The sequence below is a fragment of the Anomaloglossus baeobatrachus genome, chromosome 8, assembly GCF_048569485.1.
Source record: "Anomaloglossus baeobatrachus isolate aAnoBae1 chromosome 8, aAnoBae1.hap1, whole genome shotgun sequence".
Lineage (NCBI taxonomy): Eukaryota > Metazoa > Chordata > Amphibia > Anura > Aromobatidae > Anomaloglossus > Anomaloglossus baeobatrachus.
In genome coordinates, this window is record NC_134360.1 from 171,709,529 (window position 1) to 171,731,452 (window position 21,924).

Sequence of the window (21,924 nt, forward strand, 5' to 3'; positions counted from 1 at the left end):
TAAGATTTCCTACAATGGTGTGTACTATTTCCTTCAGAGGAGAGCACAAACAGGCTCTATCTAGAGTAGAAAGAGAAGTGTGAGGCCCCGCTGCAAACTGAGCAACAAGACAAGTACATTAGAGTCTCTAGATTGAGAAATCGATGCCTCACAGATCCTCAACTGGCAGCTTCATTAAATAGTACCCACAAAATGCCAGTGTCAATGTCTACAGTGAAGAGGTGACTCCGGGATGCTGGCCTTCAGGCCAGAGTGGCAAAGAAAAAGCCACATCTGAGACTGTTTAATAAAAGGAAAAGATTAATATGGGCAAAAGAACACAGACATTGGACAGAGAAAAATTGGAAAAAAGTGTTATGGACAGACAAATCGAAGTATGAGGTGTTTAGATCACGCAGAAGAACAGTTGTGAGATGCAGAACAATTGAAAAGATACTGGAAGAGTGCCTGACGCCATCTGTCAAGCATGGTGGAGGTAATGTGATCATCTGGGGTTGCTTTGGTGCTGGTAAAGTGGGAGATTTGTACAAGGTAAAAGGGATTTTGAATAAGGAAGGCTATCACTCCATTTTTCAATACCATGCCATATCCTGTGGACAGCGCTTGATTGGAGACAATTTAATCCTACAACAGGACAATGACCCAAAGCACATCTTCAAATTATGCATGAACTATTTAGGGAAGAAGCAGGCAGCTGGTATTCTTTCTGTAATGGAGTGGCCAGCCCAGTCACCAGATCTCAACCCTATTGAGCTGCTGTGGGAGCAGCTTGACCGTATGGTATGCAAAAAGTGCCCATCAAGCCAATCCAACTTGTGGGAGGGGCTTCTGGAAGCATGGTGTGAAATATCTCCAGATTACCCCCGCAAATTAACAGCTAGAAAGCCAAAGGTCTGCAAAGGTGGAATTGCTGCAAAGGGAGAATTCTTTGATGAAAGCAAAGTTTGAAGTAGAAAATTATTATTTCAAGTAAAAATCATTATTTTTAACCTCGTCAATGTCTGGACTGTATTTTCTATTCATTATGCAACTCATTTGATAAATAAAAGTATGAGTTTTCATGGAAAAGACAAAATTGTCTGGGTGACCCCAAGCCTTTAAACTGTAGTGTACATTAAGGTTTCCATCTACATCTCCAAAATACGTGATTGAGGTGAAACCCTGATGGATCTGTTCACTAAAATGAGGCAGCTGATTTACTCCGCACTCCATTGGCCTCTATTACATGGTGTCCTTTTTTAAAGTGCACAAAACTGTTGTTGACCGCACTATTGTACTCACCTGAAAAGACATGTAAAAGATGGACACCACCAGACCACAGACCAGATGGGAGTTCAAAGTGACATCCTCTGCTTCACTACAGTAAATTTTCCTTTGGGAATTTTGTCTAAATCACATTTTTCAGAGATTTGCACATAGGCTCTGTTGTACACATTCTGTGTAGGGCGTAAAATGTGTAGGATGTAGGATAAATGTGAGCCGATATTACATAAGTCCAAAATAGCTTACATGCATGACACTTCATCATAGAATTTTTTCAACAAACCATTATTAAATCAAACAATGGGAACAAGAGATTCATGCGAAAAATATTTTTAATAAGATTTTAATGATACAAAGTAAACAAATATCACAAACAGAAACACTTCCTTGAGGAACTGAAAGGCATGCCAGACAATATTTTCAATATATTTTTTACATATAGCTGCAAGGTATCAATCGGTATTACCTAATCATATAGACCCCTGACAATTAAATTTAAATATATATACACCATACAGTGGGAAAAAAAACCCCTAAAAAATATCCGGGATCTGCATGATCTTGGACAATGTTGAATTTAGGAGCCTTGGTATAATAAATACGGAAAATAGGATCACAATATATTCAAAAATTATTTACTGCAGCTTAGCACAGGCGGGTTTTTTTTCTTTTCTTTCTTTTTTTTTTTCCCTTAGGCCCCTTTCACACGTCAGTGATTCTGGTACGTTTGTGCTCTTTTTTAAACGTACCAGAATCACTGACATACGCAGACCCATTATAATGAATGGGTCTGCTCACACGTCAGTGATTTGTCACTGCACATGTCTCCGTGCAGCGTACCCGCGTGTGCGTGATTGCTGCACGGAGACATGTCCATTTTTTTCTGGCATCACTGATGTTCCACGGACCACGCAGTGGTGTGGTCCGTGAAACACGTGCCAGAAAAAAACGTGCTTTTAAAATAATAAACATTTTAACTCACCCGGCGTCCAGCGATGTCCTCTGCAGCCCGTTCTCCCTGCTCCTTCTGTGCCGGCTGAGTACTGTCGCGCATATTCATCATGCGCGACACAGCCGACCCGGAAGCAGCTCCTGCAGGGGTCACCGCCGGCTGGATGCTGCGTCGCGGGAGGATTCAGCACCACGGACAGCGGGAGCGGGCGCAGGTGAGTGAATCTCTAAGTGCAATCACGGGCCACGGAGAACGGAGCCCGGATTGCACTTAGACAACCCACGTGTGCCGTGATTTTCGGCACACGCAGGGACATGTGCGTGTTTTACACGCCAGTGAAAAACGTCTGTGTTTTTCACTGACGTGTGAAACGGGCCTTAATGTGACCCGTACCACGTCAAACAAATTTTTTTCTCTTTTTTCAACAAATGCATTACATTGAATTAAATATCACAATGTTCCCTTAATGCAAATGGTCCTAGGTGGAAAGCGCACATAAAGGCATATATATATGGGGCCAGCAAATATTGACCCAATTGTGATATGTTGCAAAAAGCAATACAAAGTCAAAGTCCTGTGCATTTAACACTGGCCATGCATTAGGAACACCACTTATAAACACATAGTAAGCTGCAGGAATAGTCTAAGTATAAGGAGTTTATAATAAATTGGTTTATAATAAACCAGTTTAACTGCTAATACCTAAAGCAGCTGAAGTGATCATTCAAAAGAACGCTGGCAGCATACACATCCCTCTACCTCGACAGCCGTTTTGCCTCTGGGCTTCTTCCACGCCTCCTGGAAGAAGCCCAGAGGCGAAACGGCTGTCGAGGTGGAGGGATGTGTATGCTGCCAGCGTTCTTTTGAATGATCACTTCAGCTGCTTTAGGTATTAGCAGTTAAACTGGTTTATTATAAACCAATGTATTATAAACTCCTTATACTAAAGGCTACTTTACACACTGCGATATCGGTCCCGATATCGCTAGTGTGGGTAGCCGCCCCCATCTGTTGCGCGACATGGGCAAATCGCTGCCCGTGCCGCACAACATCGCCCAGACCGGTCACACATACATACCTGTCCGGCGACGTCGCTGTGACGGGCGAACCGCCTCCTTTCTAAGGGGCGGTCCGTGCGGCGTCACAGCGACGTCACTGAACCGCCGCCCAATAGCAGCGGAGGGGCGGAGCTGAGCGGGACATAACATCCCGCCCACCTCCTTCCTTCCGCATAGCGGCCGGGAGGCAGGTAAGGGGAGCTTCCTCGTTCCTGCGGCGTCACACGCAGCGATGTGTGCTGCCGCAGGAACGAGGAACAACCTCGTTACTGCTGCAGTAACGAGATTTGAGAATGGACCCCCGTGTCGCCGATTAGCGATTTTGCACGTTTTTGCAACGATGCAAAATCGCTTATCGGTGTTACACGCAACGGCATCGCTAATGCGGCCGGATGTGCGTCACGAATTCCGTGACCCCAACGAGTTCGCATTAGCGATGTCGCAGCGTGTAAAGCCCGCTTTAGACTATTCCTGCAGCTTACTATGTGTTTATAAGTGGTGTTCCTAATGCATGGCCAGTGTTAAATGCACAGGACTTTGACTTTATATTGTTTTTTGCAACATATCACAATTGGGTCAATATTTGCTGGCCCCATATATATATATGCCTTTATGTGCGCTTTCCACCTAGGACCATTTGCATTAAGGGAACATTGTGATATTTAATTCAATATAATGCATTTGTTGAAAAAAGAGAAAAAAAATGTGTTTGACGTGGTACCGGTCACATTAAGGGAAAAAAAAAAAAGAAGAAAAAAAAAAAAAAAACCTGCCTGTGCTAAGCTGCAGTAAATAATTTTTGAATATATTGTGATCCTATTTTCCGTATTTATTATACCAAGGCTCCTATATTCAACATTGTCCAAGATCATGCAGATCCCGGATATTTTTTAGGGTTTTTTTTTTTTGTTTTTTTTTTGGGTTTTTTCCCACTGTATGGTGTATATATATTTAAATTTAATTGTCAGGGGTCTATATGATTAGGTAATACCGATTATTGATACCTTGCAGCTATATGTAAAAAATATATTGAAAATATTGTCTGGCATGCATTTCAGTTCCTCAAGGAAGTGTTTCTGTTTGTGATGTTTGTTTACTTTGTATCATTAAAATCTTATTAAAAATATTTTTCGCATGAATCTCTTGTTCCCATTGTTTGATTTAATAATGGTTTGTTGAAAAAATAAGGCTATGTGCCCACGCTGTGGATTTACCGCGGATTTTGCCGCGGATTTGCCGCGGATTTACCGCGGATTTCCCGAAAATCTGCAGCAGCGGCACTTCCAAGTTTTGGAAATGCTGTGTCCATGCTGCGGATTTTTCCGCTGCGGATTTGCCGCGGATTTTGATGCGGAAAAATCTGCAGCATGTCAATTATTTGTTGCGGATTTTGGTGCGGATTTGGGTATAGAATGGGGGGGAAAAAAAAAAAAAATCCGCATAAAAATCCGCGGCAAATCCGCGGCAAATCCGCGGGTGCGGATTTGCCGCGAAAGTCGCGGATTTTCATGCAGAAAAATCCGCAGGTACATTCTACCGTGGACACATAGCCTAAATGTGAGCCGAGCCTTACTGCAGTCTTTGGGAGGCAGCATGAACAAACTAACAGCAGTTGAAGAATTGGCTTTATTACTATCTATTATGCCATTCACCTTGCCCTGCAAGTGATAGAGTAGCTTTATTCCTCATGTCAGTAAGATTACAGCAATACCAGATTTATATAATTTTTTTTAGATTTAGCTAGTATAACACTAAAAAATGCTTTTTTTTTTACTAAAGTTTTTATGCGCCACCGAATTTTAAAGGCTATAGTTTTTTTTTTATTTTCTGCCTGCAGACTTATATGAGAGCTTGTCTTTTGCAATAATTGTTGAATAATTTATTGATACCATTTTGGCACACATGATATTTGTTGATCGCTTTATATTCTGTTTATGTGAGGCAGAATCAAGAAGAAACAGCAATTCGGGAATATTTTTTGTTTGTTTTTACTCCGTTCACCGTGTTGTAAAAGTGATAAGACCACTTTATTCTTGGAATCAGTACAATTACAGCAATACCACATTTATATTGTTTGTTTTGTTTTTGTTTTTAAATAAAACCAGTTTGATAGAAAAAAATGTTTTCTGCACTGCTGTATTCTGAGAGCTATAGCTTTTTTGCTTTTTTATTTCTTTGCTTACAGGGCTCTATCATGGCTTGTTTTTTGCAGGACAAAATGATGATTTCAGCAATGTCTCTTTTATTTGGATATGACATTATTGTAACCTTTTATTCCCCTTTTTTCTGCTGTAGGATGAAAGACAAAGCTTTTTTCTAATTTTTTAAATAATTATTTTATTTTTATTATTTTTTAATCATTTTTTTTTTTACAGTGTTCACTGAAGGGATTAACTAGTGTGAGAATCTTCTAGATCGGGTTGTTCTGAATGTGGTGATACCAAATGTGTGCATTTTTTTGTTTTATTTTTGTGTTTACATAAAAATATGAATAAAATATAATATTTTTTCATATTGTTATTCTTTATTTCTGTTTTGTTTTTTTAAAATATTTTACAAATTTGTTGAACTTCCTTTTTTACTTTTTTTTTACTTAGGCCCTATATGAAGCATTAACTTTTATTAGTCTGATTGCTGGTATAATATATTGCAATGCACCGACATTGCAATACATTATTCCTATCACTGCTGCACTGACAGAAGCCCCTTAGACCATGTTTCTGGCATGGTCTAACAGGCTTGCCATATATAGCTGATCCAGAGGTCATCTTGCTGACGTTGGATTGCCATGGCAATGATCAAGTCCCAATAATCAACGTTGCGGGGGTTCCAATTGGATTGGAAATGGAGCACACTCCTTCTCTTAAGCTGGTGTCACACACAGCGACAACGACAACGACGTCGCTGCTACGTCACCATTTTCTGTGATGTTGCAGCGACGTCCCGTCGTTGTCGCTGTGTGTGACATCCAGCAACGAGCTGGCCCCTGCTGTGAGGTCGTTGCTCGTTGCTCGTTGCTGAATGTCCTGCTTCATTTTTTGGTCGTCACTCTCCCGCTGTGACACACACATCGCTGTGTGTGACAGCGAGAGAGCGACGAAATGAAGCGAGCAGGGAGCAGGAGCCGGCGTCTGGCAGCTGCGGAAAGCTGTAACCACTGTAAACATCGGGTAACCAAGGGAAGACCTTTCCCTGGTTACCCGATATTTACCTTCGTTACCAGCCTAAGCAGTGTGCGTGGCTCCTCTGCTCTCTGCACTGTGACATGTAGCTGCAGTACACATCAGGTTAATTAACCCGATGTGTACTGTACCTAGGAGAGCAAGGAGCCAGCGCTAAGCGCGGCTCCCTGCTCTCTGCACTGTGACATGTAGCTGCAGTACACATCAGGTTAATTAACCCGATGTGTACTGTACCTAGGAGAGCAAGGAGCCAGCGCTAAGCGCAGCTCCCTGCTCTCTGCACATGTAGCACAGCGACGTTATGATCGCTGCTGCGTCGCTGTGTTTGACAGCTAAGCAGCGATCATAACAGCGACTTACAAGGTCGCTGTTACGTCACAGAAAATGGTGACGTAACAGCGACGTCGTTGTCGCTGTCGCTTAGTGTGAACCCAGCTTTAGCCCCATAAATGCTGCAATAGCTATTGATCATGGTACTTAGGGGCTTAAATAGCCAGGTGCGGCACGGGGACTATCCCTGGCTGTGATAACTGGAGATCAGCTATAAGTTATGCTGAGCTCCTGGCTCCTGTGCCTTGCACAATCACTATAAAGTACATTTACATCATCAGTCGGAAACTCCTATCTGACTATGACATATAGGTAAGTCATATGTCATGAACGTGTTAAAAAAAGTTCCTGTGCTGAGATTAATTTTATAATTCAATAGGATAAGGCACTTCTACCCAAAAATAATTGCTAGGGTGCTCAGGTAGGTTTCCGAACCGTATGTAGCAAAATATAAACAAGGCACTCCTAGATCCGGTGAAAAAATATTTTTTATTTTTTATTAAATACTCAGTGTAGTTAGACGTTGTGGCCCACACATGGCCTTCATCAGTAACTAGTACCTGAGTTAAAGAGGAACAGATTATGGTATGTTGTTGCCGTCAGTGCTAAAGGGAACACTAATAAATGTAATTTGCAATATCTTACTGCTAAAATGTGCAGTTGTGGGAACACAGGCAAGTAATCAGCCATGGTCTGCAGTTTTCACATTAAATAATTATGCAGTTGTAGTAGCGCAAATGAGTGTTCAGCTTGTACTCAGAGACTTGTCACTGCTGCATTATGTGGTTGAAAATAGCGCTATTCAGGGAGCTTCTGTAATAGCCTGTGAGTAGCAGTATCCACTGCTGTATGTCAGGGATACTGCATAATTATTTAATTATTTTATCACTGGATCTAGGAGTACCTTGTTTATATTTTGAGATTAATTTTATAAACATGCCCCTGCTATGTGCTGTGTAATGGATGTGTCTGACTGTACAGAGACAAGGTCTGATCATACCACATCTCCTGGGCTGGGGAGGATGAAAAAAGAGTAAAATCAGCAACACTTATTTTTCTTTAGGCTATGTCCGCACGTTGCTTTTTACCTGCTTTTTACCTGCTTTTTTGCTGCTTTTTCAACTGCAACGTTTAATGCCAAAATGGTTGTGTTCTTGTGGCGCCCTGGACAAGCCAGGGGCCACAGAGAACAACACCAACACACCCCACACTCCCAGCAGGCACACCGAAGTCAGAACACAAAACCCTTGTTGCCTTCCTCCAGGGGCTGATGTTCACACCAGGGGGTGGGCCAGGCGGTTGGTCCCGCCCACCGAGGAGTTCACAGCCCTGGAGGCGGGAAAAGTAAACAGATTAGTTTTGGAGGTGAAAGTGAGAGGAAGGAAAGTGGTAGTGGAGCAACTAACTGACAGCGTCCGGGTGTGTGGCCCGGGCGGTACAGCAAGGTTGGCAGACGGTAGTGACCGTCTGCAGGAGTGGCCGATTGGAGTCTACCGTAAGGACCGTGGACGGGTGGTGGCCCGGCGGTACCGGACCGGTACGCAAAGAGAAGCCAGCACCATTTGGCAGGGGCTTACGAACCCTGGCAAGGCTAGGAGTCGCCGTGAATTTGCCGAATTCGTTAGTGAAGGGAACCTCCTGGATTTCCCAACAGCCAAGTCCCGACAGAAGGCAACAGTCCAACCAAGTGAGGGAGACACAGCCACCGCCAAGGCAACCGTTTCCCAGGGCCAGAGCCTGCGGGCAAAAGGGGCTCCTCCGGCTCATATCCAAGCTGGGGAGCGGGTTACCGGTGGGAACCCATTGGAACCATCTACCGTATCTAGGTGCAGGGAAAGGCAGTCACCATCAACCTGCCGGGAGAAAACAACACCGCAGCCGTCTGTGGGACCCGTCCATCCAGCCGTGTGTTTTACCGAGAACTGTGTCCTCATCATTGGCTGAGTGAGTACCACCGTGCCGTGCAGCACAGCGCTGCCCCCGCGACCCTGCACCTCACCAGGCCCTGTAACCCGCCTGCCATCCATCCCTACTCCATCATCGGGCCCCGGGACAACCAACCCCCTACCCACGGAGGGGAGAACTAACAACAAAGCTGCTCCCTGTCACCGCTCCCGGGATCCCTGTCCAGAGCAGCGGTGGTGTCACCAAAATCACCACAACCGTGGGTGGCGTCACGGACAATAATCAAAACCCCCACAATCAAAATCCCCTTTTCACTCACGGGCGAGGAGCGCCGCTCGAGTCCCCGGGATCCGGCCCACCGCTCGAGCCACCACCGAGCAGCAGCGGCAGCCGCAGCAACAGCAGCGGCCGGACCCGAGCAGTGGGAGAGCGAAGCGTCCCCTCCTCCGCCCGCGACATTCTGCTTTTCAAGCAAAGTCTATGGGAATTTCGGTTTCTTGTCCGCACTATGCAGTTCAAACTGCAGCCTTTTTGTTGCAGAACTTTGGTCAAAAACTCAGCTTTGCAGTGCAAAACCCAAATGGCAAAAACAATTGACATGTCACAGCCTACATGCCTTCTTTAATCTAAGTTCTCTCTCCTCCATCAACTTTCCCTGAACTACAGGATGCTGACTGCTGAGCAATGCACCACCGGGTCTCATATAAAGCCCAATGATGCGATGCAGCCGGTCAATTACAATAATTCCTACAGCATGTTTAGTGGCTGAAAATAGCGACAAAACATGTGGGCTGGTACTTGAGCATTGCACTTGAGCTCCCACAATTCTCGGCTGAGCAATGAGCATTGAGTATTGTCTATTGCCGAGCAAGCTCACTCATCACTCCAAATAACAAGTATTGAACAATGATAGTTGTGACAGAATAATAGCTCTTAGATGTATTATGTGGCAGAGCTGAGAAGGCTAACTCCGCCCACACTACAGCTCTCTGTGTACATTGTACATTGACAATGAGCTGGTTTTCAGAGGAGGTGGCATTGTAAGATGACTTGGCATGAGGCAGATAGTCACAGCTATGATAATGTGCTAGTGATAAAACCTTCACTGTAAGTAAACAATAGCACACAGCCTAATAAATGACACTTCGCTGAAATCTGTGTCTGAGCCTGCATCTCCTGCTATCTTTAGATTACATAGAAAAAAACTTAGTGACAGATTCCCTTTAATGATTCAACTACTAGACAAAAAAGCATAGGTTCATCCAAGTTATAAGTTCTAGCACAGCTTGGGGACTTATGAAAGCACACCTTGATAAGGAAATAAAATGCCCATGGAATGCATTGGTTTTGTAATTAGTGTGCCAAAACACTCTAGAAGGGAGAGGTTAATACAGACTGTTTTTAATGGAGGAATCAATGAGGTGTTAGATCAATGAGTGGTTTAATGCTTTCTGCTATCATTCTGCTCAATTAATTTTTTTTAATATAGAGCTTAATCCGAGGCCAGGTGACAGGAGAAACAAGAGGAGAACTGATGGTGATACGAATGTAATCTAATAAAGCCAGGAAGTTCTCGTAGCACCTGACCTAGTCTGCCTGTAATCCATTAACAAATGATTTATATCGAGATAGAATGCCTTTGAAAAAAACGACGTTACAGTTTTAGACCTGAGTAGACCTTTCCAAATAAAAATGTGTTCCAAGGACATAATTTTAAGTTGTCTTGTGTAAAATCTTACAGATGGATGCACCTCCAGCTACATACAGTGTAATAACGTGAAAACATCTTCAACAGGGGTTCACCTTAGAACCCCGTTCGAATGCTGATTCACTATATTCCAACTGAGATAGGGTCTTGTATTTTCCTATATTTCCACAATATGTGAATTAAAGAGACAAGGAGGAATGTTATAAGAGGGCTAATGAGCTATAAAAGGTGGTAATATGTCACGGTGTATGTGTGACGCCCTGGCAAAACCATGTAGTCACAGTTAGTCCCCCGCATTACACATTTCCCTCATTAGGAAGCACACAGCCAACCCCTGAACCCTAGTCACCCCCCCTTAGGGACAGTTAGACACACCAGTGGGCGTGGCCAGGTGGTTGGTGCACGCCCACCCAGGGGTTTAGACTGCCCGGGGCGGGAAAAGCAACAGATCAGTTCAGAGTTCAGTAATGGAGGTCAGGCCTGTGTGTCAGGCCTGAAGCAAACTGACAGGTACCAGGGTAGGAGCCTTGGTGCCACTGGCTAGGAGGCAGACGGTGGTCTCCGCCAGCAGGAGACAGGAAGATAGCTCGGTGGAACCGAGGTGGACTGGGCCAGGGTTGGAGCCTGCCGGTACCGACACGGGTAACCGACCCGGAAACCGTAGCACAAAGGGGGGTACTCGGACCCTGAAGCCAGGAACCAGAATCTACTGGAACTGGTTAATTAACTGATTGAGGCCAGGACTAGAGGTCCTGTCCCACCCAAAGTCCCTCATAGAAGACAACAGCCCACCGATTAGGGATAAGAGGTCACCGCCAAGGCCCATAGATCCCACGGGCCAGCATCTGCGGGCACGGCTCCTTAGGCCACATCCAGCCGGGAGCGGACTCCTACGTTTCATACAAGGAAGTCTTTTCTACTTAAACAGTGCAGAAAAAGGATAGAGACCACCAGCCGGGTGGGGGATCCCGAACGCAGCCGGCCGCGGCACCGGCCACCACCACCTTTGTTTACTAGAGTCTTGTGTGTTTTCATAACTGTGAGTACACCAGCACCCTCTGCGGTCGTCATTCCCCCTGCACCAGAGCCAATGGGTCCCGGGGCCACCATCCCTGCCCACGGAGGGGTTATCATCTTGCTGCACAACATCTCCACCGGGTGCCCCGTAACAGCAGCGGTGGTGCCCCACCTCAGCACACACCGTGGGTGGCGTCACAAACTCAATACGGCCCAGTCTGTACATCTACGTCCCCCATTTTATTCGGCGTGTCCGCGAGACCCCCGGGTCCGGAGACCCTTGAGCCACCACCTCTGAAGGTCCGAATCCGAGCAGCGGCAGCTGCTGGCACAGGGGCGACACATATGTACTGACGGAACAGGGGCCCCTGAGCTGGCCCTAAGACTCAAGACTCTGCGCTGTCTCTTATCTCGGAGGTAAGCTTGATAGTAGCCAGGTCCTAGCCCATAGTGGGACCCTGACTCCTCTCCAAGCCCTGATCTTACTTCCCTCTCCCCCAACCTGGGAGTGGGCTAAAAACACAGTCAAAACCCCCCCAGAAAGGACATGGACAAGGGAAAACAAAACCTCATACATACTGCGCTCAAACAAAAAGGAGAGACAATATGTATAAAGGGGAATAAAGAAACATGTAGGGAATAAACTCACAACAGGGGAATGTTCACACCACGCAGAACAGCAACTGTAATTCCCCATGAAAAGAATAACGACTGAGACCAGGATCGCTAAGCTGAAGCTATCTTCAGTGGTTTGCTGCTACACTCCCCAGCATTAAATAGGAAGAGACCAGCTGTGGATGGTATTAGCAACCCGACTCTCAGTATTGCACACTGCTCCAAAAAAGGTTTAACTCCTGCATTGCTGGGAGCAGTGAAACAACTCAGCCGATGCCCAGCAGAGCTGAGCACTTAAGAGAGACCGGGTTGCCTGTCAGACTCTGCAATGTGAACAGAGTCCGACGCCGTAGAAGTAATCTGCATGTGCAGACCCGGACATCGCATGACACAATACCAATAAGCCCTGTGGGTACTTTATTCATGTAGTACAGGCTGTATGCTTATTTAAGCCGTTACTATTATTAAGCATTACATAATCATCGTTTGTTTTATTCAATGAAATGACAATTCTTAAATGGTAACTATACTGTCAAGTAATTTTCCAAATAATGGCCATAATATTGTTTGCATACTTGATATATACACCTCTTCAGGATCTATCTCTTATTTGCGGGTGACACTGAGGTCAAAAGTGTTGTTTTTACTATTTTTTTTTTCCTTTCTTTACTGCTTTTGCAATTTTTTTTCTTTAAATCTGCCATATGGTTCTAAGAGGTACTTTGCACGCTGCGACATCGCTACTGCGATATCGTCGGGGTGAAATCGAAAGTGATGCACATCCGGCGCTGGTAACGACGTTGCAACATGTAAAGCCTAGATGCGCCGATAAACGATTGCAAAAGCGTCGTAAATCGGCGATCTGTGTAGCGTCGGTCATTTCCATAATGTCGCACCAATAGGAGATACGATGTTGTTCCTCGCTCCTGCGGCAGAATACATCGCTGTTTGTGAAGCCGCAGGAGCAATGAACATCTCCTTACCTGCCTCCACCGGCTATGCAGAAGGAAGGAGGTGGGCGGGATGTTTATGTCCTGCTCATCTCCGCCCCTCCGCTTCTATTGGCCGCCTGCCGTGTGACGTCGCGGTGATGCCGCACGACCCGCCGCCTTAGGAAGGAGGTGGGTCACCGGCCAGAACAATGTCTCAGGGCAGGTAAGTGCGTGTGAAGCTGCCGTAGCGATAATATTCGCTACGGCAGCTATCATAAGATATCGCAGCTGCGATGGGGGTGGGTACTATCGCGCTCAGCATCGCTAGCATCGGCTAGCGATGTCACAGAGTGCAAAGTATCACTAAGACTTTTTTGTTTAGTGCTAATGCAAAGTTGTGTAATCTTTTACAAGTTGGTGTGGCTCACAGCATTCTCTCAGGGTGTGTTTACGCTGTTCCTCAAAAATACATTGTCAGCAATTCCACCTTACAGTGAGGTATGTGGCCAGGTGAGCTGATTGTCACAACACAACCTGGATTCTCCAAACAAATTTGTGAACTCATTGTCGGGCAGTTCTGTAATCCACCAGCTGGAACCATGGTCTCTAGGCTGAAGTCCTGTAGAATAACACTGATGACAGAAGCAGGACTCTTTTTATATTCATCAGCTCCCATTTCAGGGCATTGGGCCCCAAAGGATTGGGGGAGAAAAACGTGGCCGTTCCCTCATTGTTCACTAGTCAAGTAGAATGCATAATTGTCCTCCAAATGATGCAGGCGGCTGATTGAAACTCTAATCAGCAGTTATTCCACAAATTAGCATACAAAAAGGGACCCCGGAAAGTCTCACTTGAAACAATGGCTCATGTAAGTTTGACTTATTGAACAAAGGAATAATACGTTTGTCATAATTAAAAATAGTTCACCGCTGCACAAGTGTCCTGATTTTCCTCATTGACGCTGAGTCGCCACACTGCTGTAACTGTACTGACCTGTAGAATGATATTTCTAGGTCATTTTTGCAGCATAAGGAGCGCTAAAAAAATAAAAATAATTGCAAAATTTAATTATTTCCAATTTCATGACACTTGTAAGTTTCCTTCTATATTGCAGCAAATGGTGTCATTAAAAACTGTAAGTCATCTTGCAAGTAACAAACCCTCATATAGCTACATTAATGGCAAATGAAAAAAATATAAATCTTGTAAAAAGGGGAGGAAAAAGCGAAAGGCCACAAAAAAATCACTCAGTCCGGAGAGGATTAAGCAATTTAATTTGAGTGTGCATTTTACCGAAAAACTGGATTATTCTGAAGTGAAATATTTTAGTGATTCACTTCATGTGAATTTGGCAAAATGGTCTGTATTTTGCTGATTTATAGAGGTCAGGAAAAAAGCATGAAAAAAAAATTCATCACTCACCTGTTTTGACGGTACCACGCACACCGTCCACTTCAGTGACTTAGTCCATCTGTAGTAGGGATTAGATAATCTTCTGAGAATCAATTATTCCAGAAATTTCGAATTTGGCAGAGAAAAGTGATTTGTATCAAAGATTTTTTATATGAACCAAATTACTTACCTTTCCACTCACATGTCCCAACACCAGTGTTACCCACCTCCATCCTTTAGCATGTAACGTCCACTTCCATTTTGCACTGGGGCTTTGAGTAGGTCACTAATATTGCAACCACATTGTGATATCAAAATGTCACAACATGCACGCCAAAGCACTGGCTAAACCTTCGGTGATGTACGTCATGATATCAAAGGTCTACTTGACACCGTAAAGAGTGAAGATAGCCGGAGAGAAACTTGCGTGCCATGGAAGAAAGGGTGGGCTGAAGAGAGAGGAGGACTGGACATTAGATTATCTCAGTGGTGGGACAGGTGAGCTGCGAGATGAGGTTTTATTAACACCTTTCCCCACCTTCTACAATTCAGCAAAAATGGCAGTCCATTGCCGGAATTGCACAAAGCAAATTGCAAAATGTTCAGATTCAAAAGCAGCTAAACTTTTTTGAAAGATTTGCGACAAATTCAATTTACATTGAACAAATTTACTCATCTCAAATCAGGAATATGACAAATCCTCTTTAATAAATCCGTCCAAGAAAGAATAGTTCAAACTCTTATTCTGCAGCAAAGTCCAAGGGTTATTTACCCCTGATGAAGCCAAATTGCAGGTGGTGATACGTGTGGGTATTTTGCTCTTGTTTATCATTATTTGTCTAACACTCACAGCTGTATCTGGAATCTGGTGTCCATAGCTGCATTTAACCTTTATTTTCCATACATGGTTTTCCACATGAGAAAAAATTAGTATGGGAAAAATTCAGGGTCCGCACTGTTGAAATTAAAACACAGCTTTAATTAAGACCACTAAAAACAGTGGTAAAAAATCATATTTAAAGCATATGTAGACCAGATGTCCGTCCATGCGTTTCGAGTAATAAACTTGCTCTTAATCATGTTTTTGGTCTTCAATGGTCTTCATAATAGTTATGTTTTAACTTCATCAATGTGGATTCTGGATTTTTCCCATACTAATTTTTCTCAAGTGATCACCTGGTTACTGGCCCAGGACTCCAAGCATCGCACCCCCATCATACCGTCTGGTGAGCTGTAATATTATTTTTGTTTGTTTATGGTTTTCCATATGCCTGACACCAATACAGTTGGGATTACATGCGAGTAACAACTTGTTTTATTTGTCTTTGTCAATTATTTGGCTTATTTTTCATTTAGGTGGTATATATGTATATTTTTATCTTACATCACCGGTACTTATTCTAGCCTCTTATTATTTCAACCATTAAATTGTCTTGGTCGGTATTTTTGCTTAACAGTCTGTCTCATTCTTATCATACTTTACATATTGGTTTATTGTTTGTCAAGGCTTTGTCTCCACATACGTGATATATTGCTATTCATTACACAGCAGCATTATTGCCGTGCATTAGCATTTTACCCTTGCTTTCCACTGTGAGACTAGCCTTTGTGTGAATATTTGTGTTAGCCATATTATGGGCTCATCCACTTGATTTTTGGTAGCCTAAGGACTTGTTAAATGTTTTCAATTTGACGTAATTTTGATTTTCATGTATTTTCTATAATAAAGAAAACTTTTTGGAACCAATTGGGACCTATGAATCACTTAAATACCTCTGTAAATCACAACAGCGGTATCTAAGTGGTGAAAAGGGGATTAAAAGACCCTTTTTTACAGCATTGGTTCCCCACAATTAAAACCGTTGGTGCCAATTGTTGGCATGATACCCTGAGGTCTTCTGATGATCCCAGGGTAGGGTGACCTGTTAGATCCTCCTATAAGCAGAGTCTAACAGACTCTGTCAGAGACACACTAAACGATCTCCTGAACTGGTGTACACGAACACATCAGTCCATGAGACCATTCATCAAACTAAAAAAATATTCATGTCCCAAAGTGGTACTAAGTAAAAAAAAAAGTAAAAAAATTAAATTAAGTGTGTAAAACAGTAAAAAAAATCAGAGAAAAGATCACACAAATCACAAAAACCTGTTTCACCACTAAAAACACAGCCTTTGTGTTAAAACAAAAATAAACAAAATAATGTAGACAAAATTGCTATCGCCTCTTCCAAAATTACCCTACCTAAAAAATTGTCACATTATTTATTACATATGGCCAACACCATAAAAAAGTAATACAAAACTGTAGCTTTTTCATCATACTGATACACAAAAAAATTTAGTAAAAAGTGATCAAAAAGTCATAAGTAAAAAAAATTATGTAAATAAAAACGGCAAACCATCCCACAAAAAATAAGCCCTTATAGGGCTCACTCGAAAAAAGAAAAAAAAAGCTACAGCTCTCTGAATATGGCAATAGAAGAACAAATTATTTTTTGTATAATATTGGTTTCAGTGTGTAAAAGTACCAAAGGATAAAAAAGTGATATAAATCTGGTATAATCGCACTCACCAGAGGAATAAATTGGTCTAATCACTTTTACAGCACATTCAACCACATAAACAATATTCTGTCTCAAAAATCTGAATAAAAAGCGATCAAAGAATGTTATGTGTCCATAATCGTAACAAAAAAAATCTCTAATTTGTTGCGCTAAAAAAAATCCAGTCCTCTTAGAGCTCTGTTCACTAAAAGCCGCTTTACACACTGAGATATCGGTACCGATATCGCCAGCGTGCGTACCTGCCCCCATCTGTTGTGCGACACGGGCAAATCTCTGCCCGTGTCGCACAACATCGCCCAGACCCATCACATGTACTTACCTTCCCTGCGACGTCGCTGTGACTGGTGAACCGCCTCTTTTCTAATGGGGCGGTTCGTTCAGTGTCACAGCAAGGTCACTGCAGCGTCACTGAACCGCAGCCCAATAGAAGCGGAGGGGCGGAGATGAGCGGGACGCAACATCCCACCCACCTCCTTCCTTCCGCATTGTGGCCGGCAGGCAGGTAAGGAGAGCTTCCTTGTTCCTGCGGTGTCACACGGAGCGATGTGTGCTGCTACAGGAACGAGGAACAACTTCGTTACTGCTGCAGTAACGATATTTGAGAATGGACCCCCATGTCGCCGATGAGCGATTTTGCATGTTTTTGCGACGATGCAATATCGCTGATAGGTATCACACGCAACGGCATCGCTACAGCGGCCGGATGTGCGTCACAAAATCTGTGACTCCAACGAGATCGCTGTAGCGATCTCATAGCGTGTAAAGCCCGCTTTAAAGATAAAAAAGTTACAGCTCTCAGAATATAGCAACAAAAATCTATTTATTATAAAACAAAGCATTGTCACTGTGTGCTGGCAATAAAATATAAAAAAATATATAAATCTGGTATAACTGTATGGCACCAACCTGAAGAAAAAAGCAATCTTATCACTAATACTGCAAGGGGAACTGAGAAAAGATAAACATAAGAACTATTTTTGTACTGCTGTCTATTTGATCTACCTCCAAAAAAATCTGAATAAAACTCGGTTCACATTTATCCTGCGCTCTCCGACGACCACTTATGTTGGGGTTTCTAGGTAGATCCCAAAAATCGCAATTCAGAACAAAAAAACTGATGGAACAACTCACTATAATGAGGTAAATGGGGCCACTTTAGACTCTGTCTGGTCTATGTTCTGGCGGCGTCCCATCATTATAGATGTCTTTTTAGTGCACAAATGTAGATGCTCAAAGTTCTGTGATCACCTAAGGCCTCTGCCACACTCACGTGAAAATCACGCACGTGCCGAGAGACACATATTTCCCCTGCGTGTTGCGTGCAGGTAAGTACGTGTCTCTGGTACGTGCGGGCCACGTATGTTCTACGTGTGCTATCTGCAATACATAGCACACGTAGAACCGGTAATTTACATACGTGGTCCTTCCTGCTGTCCGCGCTGCTGTCCGTGGTGCTGATCTTCGGTCTCCAGCCCTGCCGTCTCCCCGTTGCTGCTGCTGCCAGGCAGTTAAGTGAATATTAAATGAGAATAATGAGCGGCGGTCGGCAGCAAGTGGCAGCAGCGGCAGAGACAGGAGGGCTGGAGAAGGTGAGTAAATGTTTTGGGGTTTTTTTCACTGACACATGTGCTTTCTCCGGCGCGTGTCACACGGGACCGCATCCACACTACACCCGTGTGATACGGGTGCGGGCCGTGTGACACCCGTGCTGCCGGAGAAAAAACTGACATGTCAGCGTTTAGAAAAACGCACACACGTACAAATGCACACGGACACACGTTCCGTGTGGTTTTACGTGTGTGTGCCTGCTACAATAGGGTAGCATTGCTGAATGTGTCTCCGTGCCGCCGGTACGTGCAAAAAATGGCAAACACGTCCCGGCAGCACGGATGTGTGTCGCAGGCCTAAAAAGAACAGAGTCCAAAGTGTCTCCATCTGCCTCATTAAAGTAAGTGGTTCTATGCTGGGTTTCATCTGAATCACATATTTGTGGGATTTACATGGAAACCCAGACGTAAGTGCAATCTATTATAGTCAAATTTCTGCCCTAAAATTGAAATGGTGCTCTTTTGTTTCCTAGCCTAGCGGTTTGTCCAAACAGAGGTTTCTGACCACATGTAGGGTATCGGCACGCTCAGACAAAACTTGGGAACAAATTGTGGGTTCCATTTTTTCTTTCTATTCCTTGTACAAGTGAAACAAGTTGGGGCTAAAGCAACATTTTAGAGGAGAAATGTAATTTATATTTTTTTTCATTCCATTTGGATTTATTCTTGTATAGCAACTGAAGTGTTAAAAAAAAATCCTGACTGTATTTCTTCAGTATTTGAGGGTTGCAGATTTTAAAATGCAATCACTTTTCGGGAGTTTCCAATATATAGGCCCCTCAAGAACCATTTAAATCTGAATTGGTCCCTAAATAAACAAGTTTTATAATTTTTTTGAAAAAAATGAGAAATTGCTGCTACACTTTTAACCCTGAAAAATTATGCAGATGTAAAGTAGACATATTAGAAAAATTATTTAATTATTTTGTACAGCATGGCTAACTGTTTTAAGGATATAAAAATTGAAATTTTGAAAATTGAAAAATTTTCCAATTTTTTTTCCAAAATTCCAAAATGTTCACAAATAAATGCAAACAATATTGGCTTAAATTTACCACTATCATAAAGTACAATGTTTCATGAAAAAAACAATCTCAGAATCACTGGGATTTGTTGAAGTGCTCCAGAGTTATTATTACCACATAAAGGAACACTGGTCAGAATTAGAAACTTTGGCCTGGTGATTGAGGTCAAAATTAGCTTCATTACTAAGGGGTTAATTTATGTGAGCTTCAATCTTGCCATGCACAGAATGTAAGCAATTTGATTTCTCATATATTCATTTTTTATTTATTTATTTTTTTTTTAGTTTTTAAGTTATTCTTGTGTTACTGGAGGCGAACCAATATAGCACTTTTTGTTTATATTTTTTTGCATATCCTTTAAAGGGAACGTGTTAGGATCTGTATAGTCGCCAAGCTAATTATATGGCTGGACATAATAGTAAGAGACAAATTCAAACTAACGTTTCTGATATAGCATGATGGCTCAGTGGTTAGCACTGGGGTCCTGGAAAGAATTCCCACCAAGGACAACATCTGGTAGGAATTTGAATGTTCTCCCTATGGGTTTCCTACAGTTCCTCTGGTTTCCTCCCAGGCTCCAAAGACATACTGATAAGGGATTTAGATTGTGAGCCCCAATGGGGACAGAAATTATAAAGTTTGTAATGTGATGCAAAATATTATAGTGCTACAGTGAGGAAAATAAGTATTTGATACACTGTTGATTTTGCAAGCTTTCCCACCAACAAAGAATGGAGAGGTCTGTAATTTTTATAGTACGAACACTTCAATTGTGACAGACAGAATCCCTCAATAATCCAGAAAATCACATTGTATGATTTTTAACTAATAAATTTGAATTTTTGTTGCATAAAATAAATATTTGATACGATAGAAAAACAAAACTTAATATTTTGTACAGAAACTTTTTATTGCAGTTACAAAGGTGAGATGTTTCCTGTAGTTATTGAACAAGTTTGCACACACTACAGCAAGGATTTTGGCCCACTCCTCAATACGGATCTTTTCCAGATCTTTCATATGTCAGTGTTGCCATTGGACAACATAGAGTTTCAGCTCCTTCCAAAGATCTTTTATTGGGTTTAGGTCTGAAAACTGGCTAGGCCACTCCAGGACCTTGAAATGCTTTTTACGGAGCCACTTCTTAGTTGCCCTGGCTGTGTGTTTCATGTCATTATCATGCTGGAAGACCCAGCCACGACCCATCTTCAATGCTCTTACTGAGAGAAGGAGGTTGTTGGCCAAAATCTTGTGATACATGACCCCATCCATCTTTCCTTCAATACGGTGTAGTCGTCCTGTCTCCATTGCATAAAAGCACTTCCAAAGTATGATATTACCACCCCCATGTTTCATGGTGGAGACAGTGTTGTTGGGATTGTCCTTCTTCTTCCTCCAAACACGGTGGTTGGAGTTGATACCAAAAAATTTAATTTTGGTCTCATTTGACCACATGCCTCCTCTTGATCATTCAGATGGTCATTGGTGAACTTCAAACGGGCCTGAATATGTGCTGATGTGAGCAAGGGGACCTAGTGTGCCCTGCAAGATTTTAATCCATGATAGTGTAGTGTGTTACTAAGAGTAATCTTTGAAACTGTAGTCCCAGATCTATTCAGGTCATTAACAAGGTCCTACCATTAAGTTCTGGGCTGATTCCTGATCTTTCTTTGAATAAGCCCACGAGGCAAAATCTTGCATGAAGCCCCAGACCAAGTAGGATTGACAGTCATATTGTGTTGCTTCTATTACTTAATAATTGTGCCAACAGTTGTTGCCTTCTCACCAAGCGGCTTGCCTATTGCTCTGTAGATCATCCCAGCTTGTGCAGGTCTACAATTTTGTCCTTGGTGTTCTTAAATACCTCTTGGCCATGATGGAGATGTTGGAGTGTAATTGATTGATTAAATGTGTGGACAGGTGTCTTTTACACAGGTAACAGATCCAACAGGTGCAATTAATACGAGTAATGAGTGCAGAGTAGGAGCTTCTTAAACAAAAAAAAAACAGGTCTGTGAAAGCCAGAATTCTTACTGGTTGGTAGATGATAAAATATTTATTTCATGTAATAAAATGCAGATTAGTCATTTCAAAATCATACAATGAGATTTTCTGGATTTTTTGGCGGGAAATGTGTCTGTCACAGTTGAAGTATACCTACAATAAAAATGACAGGCCTCTCCATTCTTTGTAGGTGGGAAAACTTGCAAAATCGGCAGTGTATAAAACATTTATTTACCTCACTGTATGTACATATAATAAATATCTTTTAAATAATTTTATTAATTTTAGTTATGCATTATAAATGTATTCCTCCTGTGTAAACTGATGTGTTATGTCTAGGACAGGGTCTGGTGGCGCATAACACGGG

General features: G+C 42.8%; 1 protein-coding gene across 9 annotated transcripts in view; it reads left to right on the forward strand.

Moving 5' to 3' along the window:
* The window catches only part of NTNG1 (netrin G1), a 512,764-nt gene that overhangs the window by 285,650 nt on the left and 205,190 nt on the right, over positions 1-21,924 (forward strand). The gene's annotated exons all lie outside the window — the stretch shown is intronic.